Source organism: Echinops telfairi, unplaced genomic scaffold (genome assembly GCF_000313985.2).
Source record: "Echinops telfairi isolate 266 unplaced genomic scaffold, ASM31398v2 ScPeMD7_25;HRSCAF=90, whole genome shotgun sequence".
NCBI classification, from domain to species: Eukaryota; Metazoa; Chordata; class Mammalia; order Afrosoricida; family Tenrecidae; genus Echinops; species Echinops telfairi.
In genome coordinates, this window is record NW_022103922.1 from 17,654,302 (window position 1) to 17,663,574 (window position 9,273).

A 9,273-nucleotide genomic window follows, 5' to 3' on the forward strand; every position below is an offset into this window, starting at 1 on the left:
TTTTTGTTCTGATGATGCCTTACACCTGATCCCTTCGACACCTCGTGGTTGCATAGGCTGGTGTGCTTCTTCCATGTGGGCTTTGTTGAGTATTCTTATGTTGAGGGAGGACTTGAGGAGTGGCCCAATGTCTGTCTGCTACCTTAATACTTAACATATAAATATATTTACAGCTGTGTTTTTACCTCTATAAATGTCTTTTGCCTCCTAATTTTTTCCCATACTTGCTTTTACTTTCCTCTTGTCCCACTATCATGTTCGATCTTCCTTCAGTTCTCAGTAATTCCTCTTGGCTATATTGTGCTTGATCATGCCCCACCAGGCAGTCTACACATCAATTTTAGATCACTCATTCCCTTGTCCCTAGGTTTGTTGGCTCCCCCTTTCCGTTCCCCTACTTCCCTCTATCCCATGTCCCCCTGGATCTGTTGGCCCATTGTTTTCTCCTCGGGATTGTTTATCAGAAATGAGAGAAGATTTAATTGTTAAAAAGGAAGCAGAGAAAAGAGTGTTAAGAACAAGAGGCATAACAGAGGCCACTTTCCCTGTTGTGGTCTAGGCAAAACATGAAGGCTTCAGGTGCTTGCAGTACGATGTAAAGAGTGGTTGAATTCTGGAAACAGTTCAGAGCTAGAGTCTGCAAGAGTTGATGATGGCGTAAATGTGAAGTGTGAGAAGGGAAAAATTTTAAACAAAGCCAAAGTTTCCAATCCAAAATAGCTGGATGAATGGAGATGACATTTTCTGACACAAGGTAGTCTTTAAGAGATCCCCTTAAAGCTGGGAGGCCACTGAAGTTACATAGAAGAGAGGTATTGAATCCCTGGATTAGGGAAATAGTAGTAGGGATGGAGGAGTCTATTGGTGGTACATTTGGGTAAGAACCTAAAGGTGGTGGTTCAAATCCACCCAATGTGCTTTGAAAGAATGGCCTGCCACTCTATTTCTAAGAGGTCACTGCAAATGAAAACACTGTAGAGCACAATTCTACTCTGAGCTGGAGTTGATTAAATGACAACTGTTTAGGATTTTTTGTTTTGTTTTTGAAAAGAAATGGAGAGAAAACAGACTCTGTATTTCTAACAATTAGTGACGCATCCTTTAACCTGTCATCACTATTTATCTAAATCTATAAACTAGATTTACCTCTTCCTCCAATAATTGTTTGTATGTATCATTCTAGGTATGAGGGTGTACCCCCCCACAAAAAAAAAAAACGGATTTTTTTTTACAAGCTATGTATTTACATTCTTTTACAAAACAACTTTCACCTTCAAAGTACTCTCCATTATACTTAATACATTTGTCAAATCTGTGATTCCATTCCTGGAAGCATTTTTCAAACTCATCTGTTTGGATGCCTGACAACACCTCCCTCGTTTTGTAGTCAAATTGTTGTCCTTTCATGTCCCTCTTCATTTGCAGAAACAAAAAGAGGTCACACAGAATGCGTTCAGGTGATTTAGGTTCATGGGGCAAGAGAGAAATGCTGGGTTTTTTTTGGGGGGGTTTGCCAAAAAACTGGCGCACTGAGATGGCTGCATGAGCAGGTGCATTGTCGTGGTGGCAAAACCAGTCCCCCATCTGCCACAAATCAGGCCTTTTTTGCTGCACACTGTAACGCAGTCTTTTCAGAACCTCCCCATAGAAATCTTGATTAACAGTCTGACCTGGTGGAATGACCTCCAAATGCACTATCCCCCTAACATTAAAAAAAAAAAAAAAAGTGAGCATCATCATGATCTTTGATCGCGCTTGGGGGGCAAAGTGATGATGGTGTCTCCCACTGGCTTGATTGGTGTTTGCTTTCGGGCCCATACGAAGAGCACATGTCTCATCACCAGTAATGACCTTGAGATAAAGAGTCTGGGTTGCTTTGGAGCTGTTCTTTCAAAGCATGGCATGCTTCCACCAAACACTCTTTTTCCTGGCCAGTCAGAACGCGAGCCACAAATTTCGAAGTGACCCTTCTCATTGCCATATCTTCCCAAAATTGTTTAGTTAACTTCCCTGTCTCTTCAGGGGTCCGTTGTCAGTCTGTGAGCACAAGTGCTCGAATTTTGTCGGCACTTTCGTCTGGGAAGTTGATGGACATCCAGTACGAGGTTTGTCATCAATCCACATCTCACCTTTTTTGAAACAAGAAAACTACTCGTACACTTGAGTTTTTCCCATAGTGCTGTCCTTGTGGCATTTTTCCTGAGCAGGAAACAAAATTTCAGAGCCTCATGCTATTCTCTTAAATTGGCCCTCACAAAAAACGAGGTGTGAATGAAACTGCTTTTATGAAAAAATTTGCTGTGACCAGAGATAACTTTCCCAGGTGACACCACTAGGTGCACTAACTCAGAGAGAGTTGCTGGATGCTCGCCTAGTGAGGAAAAATGTGTACTATGAAAATTCCGCCCAGTGGAGCTTTTTTCTGGGATTTTTGGAGAGGTACCGTGTTGTATATGCATGTCGTTATAAAGTCACTATTTTACTTCCAAAGAAGAATTGGTGCTGTTGAATTATGGTGTTGGGAGAGAATACGGACTATACCACGGACAGCTAGAATTATCCTCAGAAGCAAGGATGACAAGACTTTGCTCACTTACTTTGGATGTATTATCAGGAGGAACCAGTCTCTGGCGAAGGGCATTATGCTTAGTGAAGTAGGTTGAGAATATCGCTCACAATGGTGCCCCAGCCCTGAGCAGTACCTGGTGGCATTGGACATCGAGGTGCTGTGGGTCAGTACAAACCTTGTGGCACCTGACCACAAGGTAATCTAGGTACTCCATTTAGTGGGAATTGATACAAAGATGAGTAGGAAAGTATCCACCCTTACCAATCTTACAGATGGGAGAGTCGTTGTTATAAAATCTGCTTTAATGGGAATCTGAGCAAAGCAGGAACTTTGAGAAGCAACGTTTCAATGGAGTGTGTCTATGGAGAATTGTTGAAGCTTTCATAGGAGAACATCAGATGTTTGTTTGAAAATTGTTGAGTACCATCTTGTTGGAAGAGCATTAACTAAGTCCAAGAAGTACGAAAATGTGTGGCGTGTTCTAGATAGCGAAAATAACGCTTCTCCATTTTTAATGTGCAGCTAAGCTATCTATGGGACAGAGGGGTTCTTACACAGCTGTAGATCTGCAGAGGAGCCTGACCCTCTGCGTTTGTCAGGCTCCCAGGGGTCTCTCTTGCAGCTGGTTCCAGCATCACACTTGGCCCACACAGCCATGCGACCAGAGACTGTGGCCCAGAAACTGCCCTGGAGGGCCAATGAGAGGATCAGTTTAATTGTGGTGTTTTTTTTTTCATGTTCCCTATCTCTGATTAATTAAAATTTCCCCTCCCTTTTAGGGAGCATGGGAGTGGTTCTTTTTTGTGTGTGTCTAGAGACTTTTAAAGAGTAATTCAGAACATAAATTTTTTAGTCTGGCTGTGTGGGTTGGATCATAGACTTGTATTACTTATCCTTATGACTTTGGGCAAGTATCTTCAAGTATAAATTTTTTCATTTTATAATGGGTACTACAATTGTGTTATCTCAAAGGAGTGTTACAAAGATTTTGAGTTAAAGCATGGAAAGCATTTATAGTGTTAAATATTAACTCCCAATATTACTATATAAAAAGACACTTAATACCTCATGTTAGTAAACTTCAGTGTTTCTTCCTTGTATTGGTTATTTATTTCTTCTTTTCTGATTCCAATTTCTAATCAGAATTATTGGTGGCTCTGCCATAGAAGAGGGCACAGTTAATTGGTTCACATGGGATTGAAACCTGTGACCTTTGATTTTTTTTTTAATCCTCTTCTTAAGTATCTGAATTCCGAATGACTGCCTAGTCTTAGAGTGATTCTATTTGTCTTTTTTATCCAGTAGTATGCAGGGTTTTTTGTTTTTTGTTTTGGGCCTGGGAGGAATATCTTGCTGTTGAGGACAAACTTTAAACTTCTGATGTTTCTGAACTGGATGCACTCCATTTAGTTAACAGCAGACCTCAGAACGGAGTGGTGAATTTTAACCGCAGGCTTGTTTGTTCTGTCCTTTGCCTTACTTTGCCTTACTTTCTTCCCGCATTTAAAAAGAAATTTGTAATGGACGTTTTGAAAGGAAAGAGAGTAAATGTCGTATCAGTAAGTTACGCAAATACCAGCAAGTATTACCAGTTCCTTGATGGTCCCTTTCCCTGAAGATCTTCACTATCTGGGAAGTGAGGTGTTTTATTTTGTTTTTCCTTAAATATCTTCTATAAATGTTAAACACTGCGGAGTGTCATGTTTGTCAGATAATTCAGTGTTGTTGAATGTAGCTGTCATTCTTTTACCAGGCCAGGTAAACTGACTATTGAGTGAGTAAATGGCAACTTACCAGTCTGCTGCTTTGTCAATTAACATGGACTTTTTAAGTCTTATGAATTTTTACTCTACAGTTTAGAAATTTGATGTCATGGCTCTGGAAACAGCCATGCAAGTCCTTTCTCATACGATACAATGCTCAGTTTAAAATTGCTTGGCAAATGTTAGATAGGCAAATGTCTAGGCTTGCAAGAAAATACCCAACTGTTTCAAAGTAGCTTTACCAAATTATAGATTTCACAGTTACAATCTTAAAAAAGCTAAAATGATATCTCATGTGGTCTTATTTTGTCTCTGAGTTCCAGTCAGCTTGAACAGCTTAGCTGTGTGTCGTGCTGAAGTTCTGTGTTATAAAGACTGATAGTCTGTCCCTTTCTTCAGCTTCAGCTTGCATTCGCATAGGAGCAATTGGTGGTCTGCTCCCCAGTCTGCTCTTAGCCTTGTTCTGACTGGTGATACTGAGTTTCTTCATCATCTCTCTACACGGATGTATTTGATTTCTCTCCTGTGCATTCCATCTGGTAAGGTTCAGGTGTAGAGTTGCCATCTATGTTGTTGAAGAGGGTGTTTATAGTGAATAAATAATTGGTTTTGCAAAATAATGTCATGCAATATCTGGCATCAGTTCTAACACCAAGGCCATATTTTCCAAGTACCAATCCTTGTTGATTTCCAACTTTTTGCCTTTCAATATCAAGTAATTATCATTGCTTGTTTGATCAAATTTAGACGGAAGGCGTTGGTAAACATCTGCAATTATTTTATCTTTTGCATTAGTGGTTGCTGCATTAATAGTCTCTATTGAAGAGTTTTCCTTGTAGGCATGCAAGTATTATCCTATTAGTGACAGAGCTGTACTTCACAATGTAGATCTTGAAGTGTTCTTACTGACAAAGAATGCCACACAATTCCTCTTTTGTCATTTGAAGAATTGTAGATCATTTGACTGTCTAATTCAAAATGGTCAGTACTAGCCCCTTTCAACTCAATGCCCCACATATTAATCTCTGTGCATTCCATGTCATTTTCCCTAAAGTAATACTTTGTATGTTCTATGCTTCATTGATTAATGTGTGTTCACTGCTTTTTATTCTAATTCTGAATCATTGCACATTGGCAAACGACGATCATTAAAATTTTGCTACATCCACCTTGCTAGGTGAGATTCTACTTTGAGGAGGTGCCTTTTCCTATTTGCATTTTGAGTGCCTTCCCCCTTGATGGCCTCATCTTCCTGCACTATATCAAATAATGCTCCACGGCCTTTCATAACATTTTTGCTGTCCCCCCCCCCCACCCCATGATGTAGCTTACCAGCTTCTTCTTCCTAGTCTGTCTTATCTTGGAAGCTCTGCTGAAACTTGGCCACCATGGATGATCCTATTGATAATTAAAATATCAGTGGTGTAGCTTCCAGCTACAGTATGACAGACTGACAGACAGCCTTGAGTATATCCCACTGGAATCTAGAGACCATTTCAAGCATAGATTTAACATTAATGACTGAAGACCAGAGTTGCTGTTGGATGATATCCAGGACATCACACATGAAGAAAGCAAAAAGGTCCCTAAAAGGACAGGGAAAAAGGAAGACCGAAATGGACGTCACAAGAGACTCTGAAACTTGCTCTTGAATGTAGACTCCCTATAGTGAACTGAAGAATTAATGAATTAAACTAGATGAACAGAGCATTTCTAAAGGTGGTTCAAGAAGATAAGATAAATGAAAATGTTACAGTTAAAAATGCAAAGGCCTGGAGTTAGAAAGCAAACAAACAAGAGCACAGTCAGCATGCAGCAAGCCAAAAGACCTGACAAAAGAATTCAAGCCTCAAGTTGTGATATTGAAGAAGAGTGAGAGAATGGGAGAAAAGTGGACAATGTATGAAGCATCAAAAGAAGATGGAAGGAATACACAGTCACTGTACCATGAAGAATTGGCTGACATTTCAAAAAGCAGCATGTGATCAAGAACTAAGACGTCCAAACTGCTCTGAAGGCATCAGTGACAAGGCTCCAGGATTTGATGGAATACCAGTGGAAATATTTCAGCAGGCAAATGAAGCACCCAGAACACCCACTCCTCTGTGCCAGGAAATTTGGAAGACAGCTACCTGGTCAATGGACTAGAAGAGATCCATATTTGTACCCATTCCAAAGAAAGGTGATTGAACAGAATGAAGAAATTATTGAACAATATCACTAATATCACATTCAAGTAAAGTATTGGGAAGATAATTCTTGAACCCTTATAGCAGTGCATCAAAAGGACACTGCCAGGCTATTAAGCTAAATTCAGGAGTGATATAAATGGAATGAGAAACACATGACTGATGTCAGTTGGATATTGGCTAAGAGCATAGATGTTTACCTGTGTTTGTTTCATTACTATGGAAAGGCATTCAACCTAGGGGATCATACCAAATTATAGATAACATTGCAAAGAATGGAAATTCTACAACATTTACTTTTGAAAAACCTGCACTCATACCAAGAACAATCACAAAAACAGAACAAAGGGATACTGTGGTTTAAAATCAGGAAAGATGTGCCCGAGGTGTATCTCTTCACCATACTTATGCAATCTGTATGCGAGCAAATACCTTATATACCCGAGTATAAGCCGACTCAGCTATCAGACGAGGCACCTAATTTTACCGCAAAAATTGCATTAAATTGTGCTGAAAAACTCGGCTTATACACAAGTGTGTATGGTAATTTGAGACAACTGTGCCATCAGGATTAGAAGAGGACGCATCAACCTATAACATGCAGATGGTATCTGAAGAGGATTTGAAACACCAATGAAGATCCAAGACTGCAGTTCAACTTAAAGTATATAATGCTGGTCACAATCGCACCAGTAATTAACATCATGATAAAAGCAGAAAAGATTGAAGTTGGTGAGGATTTTATTTTACTTGTATCCACAATCAATGCCCCAGGAAGCAGCATTGAAGAAATCAAATGATGTGTTACATTGGGCAGATATGCTGCCAAAAATCTCTTTCAAGTGTCCAAAAGCAAAGATTTCATTTTGAGGTCTAACGGGCAGCTGGCCCAACCCATGGCATTGTCAGTCATCACATATACCTTTGACAGCTGGACATTTAATAAGGAAGACTTGGCAAAGAGTATTGAAGATACTGTGGACTTTGAGAAAAAACAAAAAACAAACAGTCTGTCTTGGAATAAGCCCAGCCAGAAGCAGGGAGGGTGAGACTTTATCTCACTTACTTTAGATATGTTATCATCTCCAGTCCCTGGAAATGGACACCAGACTTGGTAGAGTGCTCAGTAAGTATATTGACACTGACCGTCACAATGGACTCAAACCACAATGGAGGATATCACGGGACCAGACAATGTTTCATTCTTGATTACATAGTGTTCGAACCAATGTACAGCATCAACAATAATTTTTGTTGGTAATTATTTTAGCTAACATCATACGAGCTTCAGTAATAGTCAAACCTCTTCGTCGGTGTGTGAAAATCATGCATTTCTTACTTACAGAACTGTTGAGTCTGGGTGTTGATTGAGTTTCAGGCTCCAACAGTGATGTGATGTGGTAGTATGATGGTGTGCTGCACATAAGGCTGCAGTGAGTAAGAATTGACTCGATGGCACCTTCACAACAGTGGTTTAGTGACGTAGGCTTCTTTCATCCTCTTGTTGCACTGAATCTACGTGGCGCTCTCAGCCAGCCCTGTTGCAAGTGTTAGACATCAGGCATAAACATGCTGTACATCCAAGACAAGAGCGCAACACACGGGCAGGAAACCAACAGAGAGGCCTGAGGGGCCGGCCCCATTACCAACTACCTGGACAGCACCACCCTGCCCCCAGAAGAATTCACTTCAGAGGACAGCACTGAAGCTATAAGTTCAAGGACAGGGACTTGTATGATCAGAGCACACAGGAGCCAACGAGGGGGGAAAGGAAAAAAAAAAGTGAAGCACATCCTGGCCCACCAAGCCTTGAGGACAATGTTTCTGCTCAGAGCAGCAATGCACAGAGACGACCACAGGGCCGGCCTCACCACGGGACATAGCATTCCTCATTGACCCATAGCACCATTGAGGACAAGACTAGAGACACACGGTGGTAATTGTGCCCACCTTGAGCCCACTACGCCGAAGCCAGCCACTGGGGGCATGTAGCAGAGCAGCGGTGGGAGCAGAGCAACGAAGTCCCCAGGGATAGATATGGGGCCAGGGCATGGTACCCCATCAGACTCAACTGGAAAGCACCCGTAAAGGACAACAAATAGACCTTGAACTATTTATAGGGTTTTGTTGTTGTTGTAGCTATTGTTTTATTTTTTATTGTTGCTTTGTTGTACTCTGCCTTGTGCATATTTTTGTTGCTGCATGTCTATCTGGAAGGGATAGGCGGGATAAACAAGCCAGAAGAGAGAACAACGGGATGACAGTTCCAGGGGGAGATGGGAAATGGGGAGGTGGGGGAAAGGAAGTGGGTGTTAACAAACCTAGGGACAAGGGAAAAACAAGTGATCCAAAATCAGTGTTAAGGAGGGTGTAGGAAGTCTAGCAGGGCTGGATCAAGGGCAGTGTAATCGAGAGGAATTCCTGAAACCCAAATGCAGGCTGAGCTTGATAGTGGGATAAGAGGAAAGTACAAAGAAATAGAAGAAAGAACTAGGAGGCAAAGATTTACAGAGATCTAAATACAGGCATATACAGATGTAAATATATTTATATATAATTAGGGGGAAATAGATCTATGTACATATCTTTATAGGTTTAGTATTAAGGAAACAGATGGACAGTGGACCCCTACTCAAGTACTCCTTCAACACAAGAACACTTTGTTCTAACAATTCGGCAGTCTGAGATGCTCACTTTCCTGGCACGATCGCTGAAGACAACGGGTGCATAAGCATATGTGGTGAAGAAAGCT

General features: G+C 40.9%; 1 protein-coding gene across 1 annotated transcript in view; it reads left to right on the forward strand.

Annotated features, from left to right (window-relative positions):
* CNTLN (centlein) overlaps positions 1-9,273 on the forward strand; it is a 204,403-nt gene that overhangs the window by 74,175 nt on the left and 120,955 nt on the right. The window lies entirely within an intron of this gene.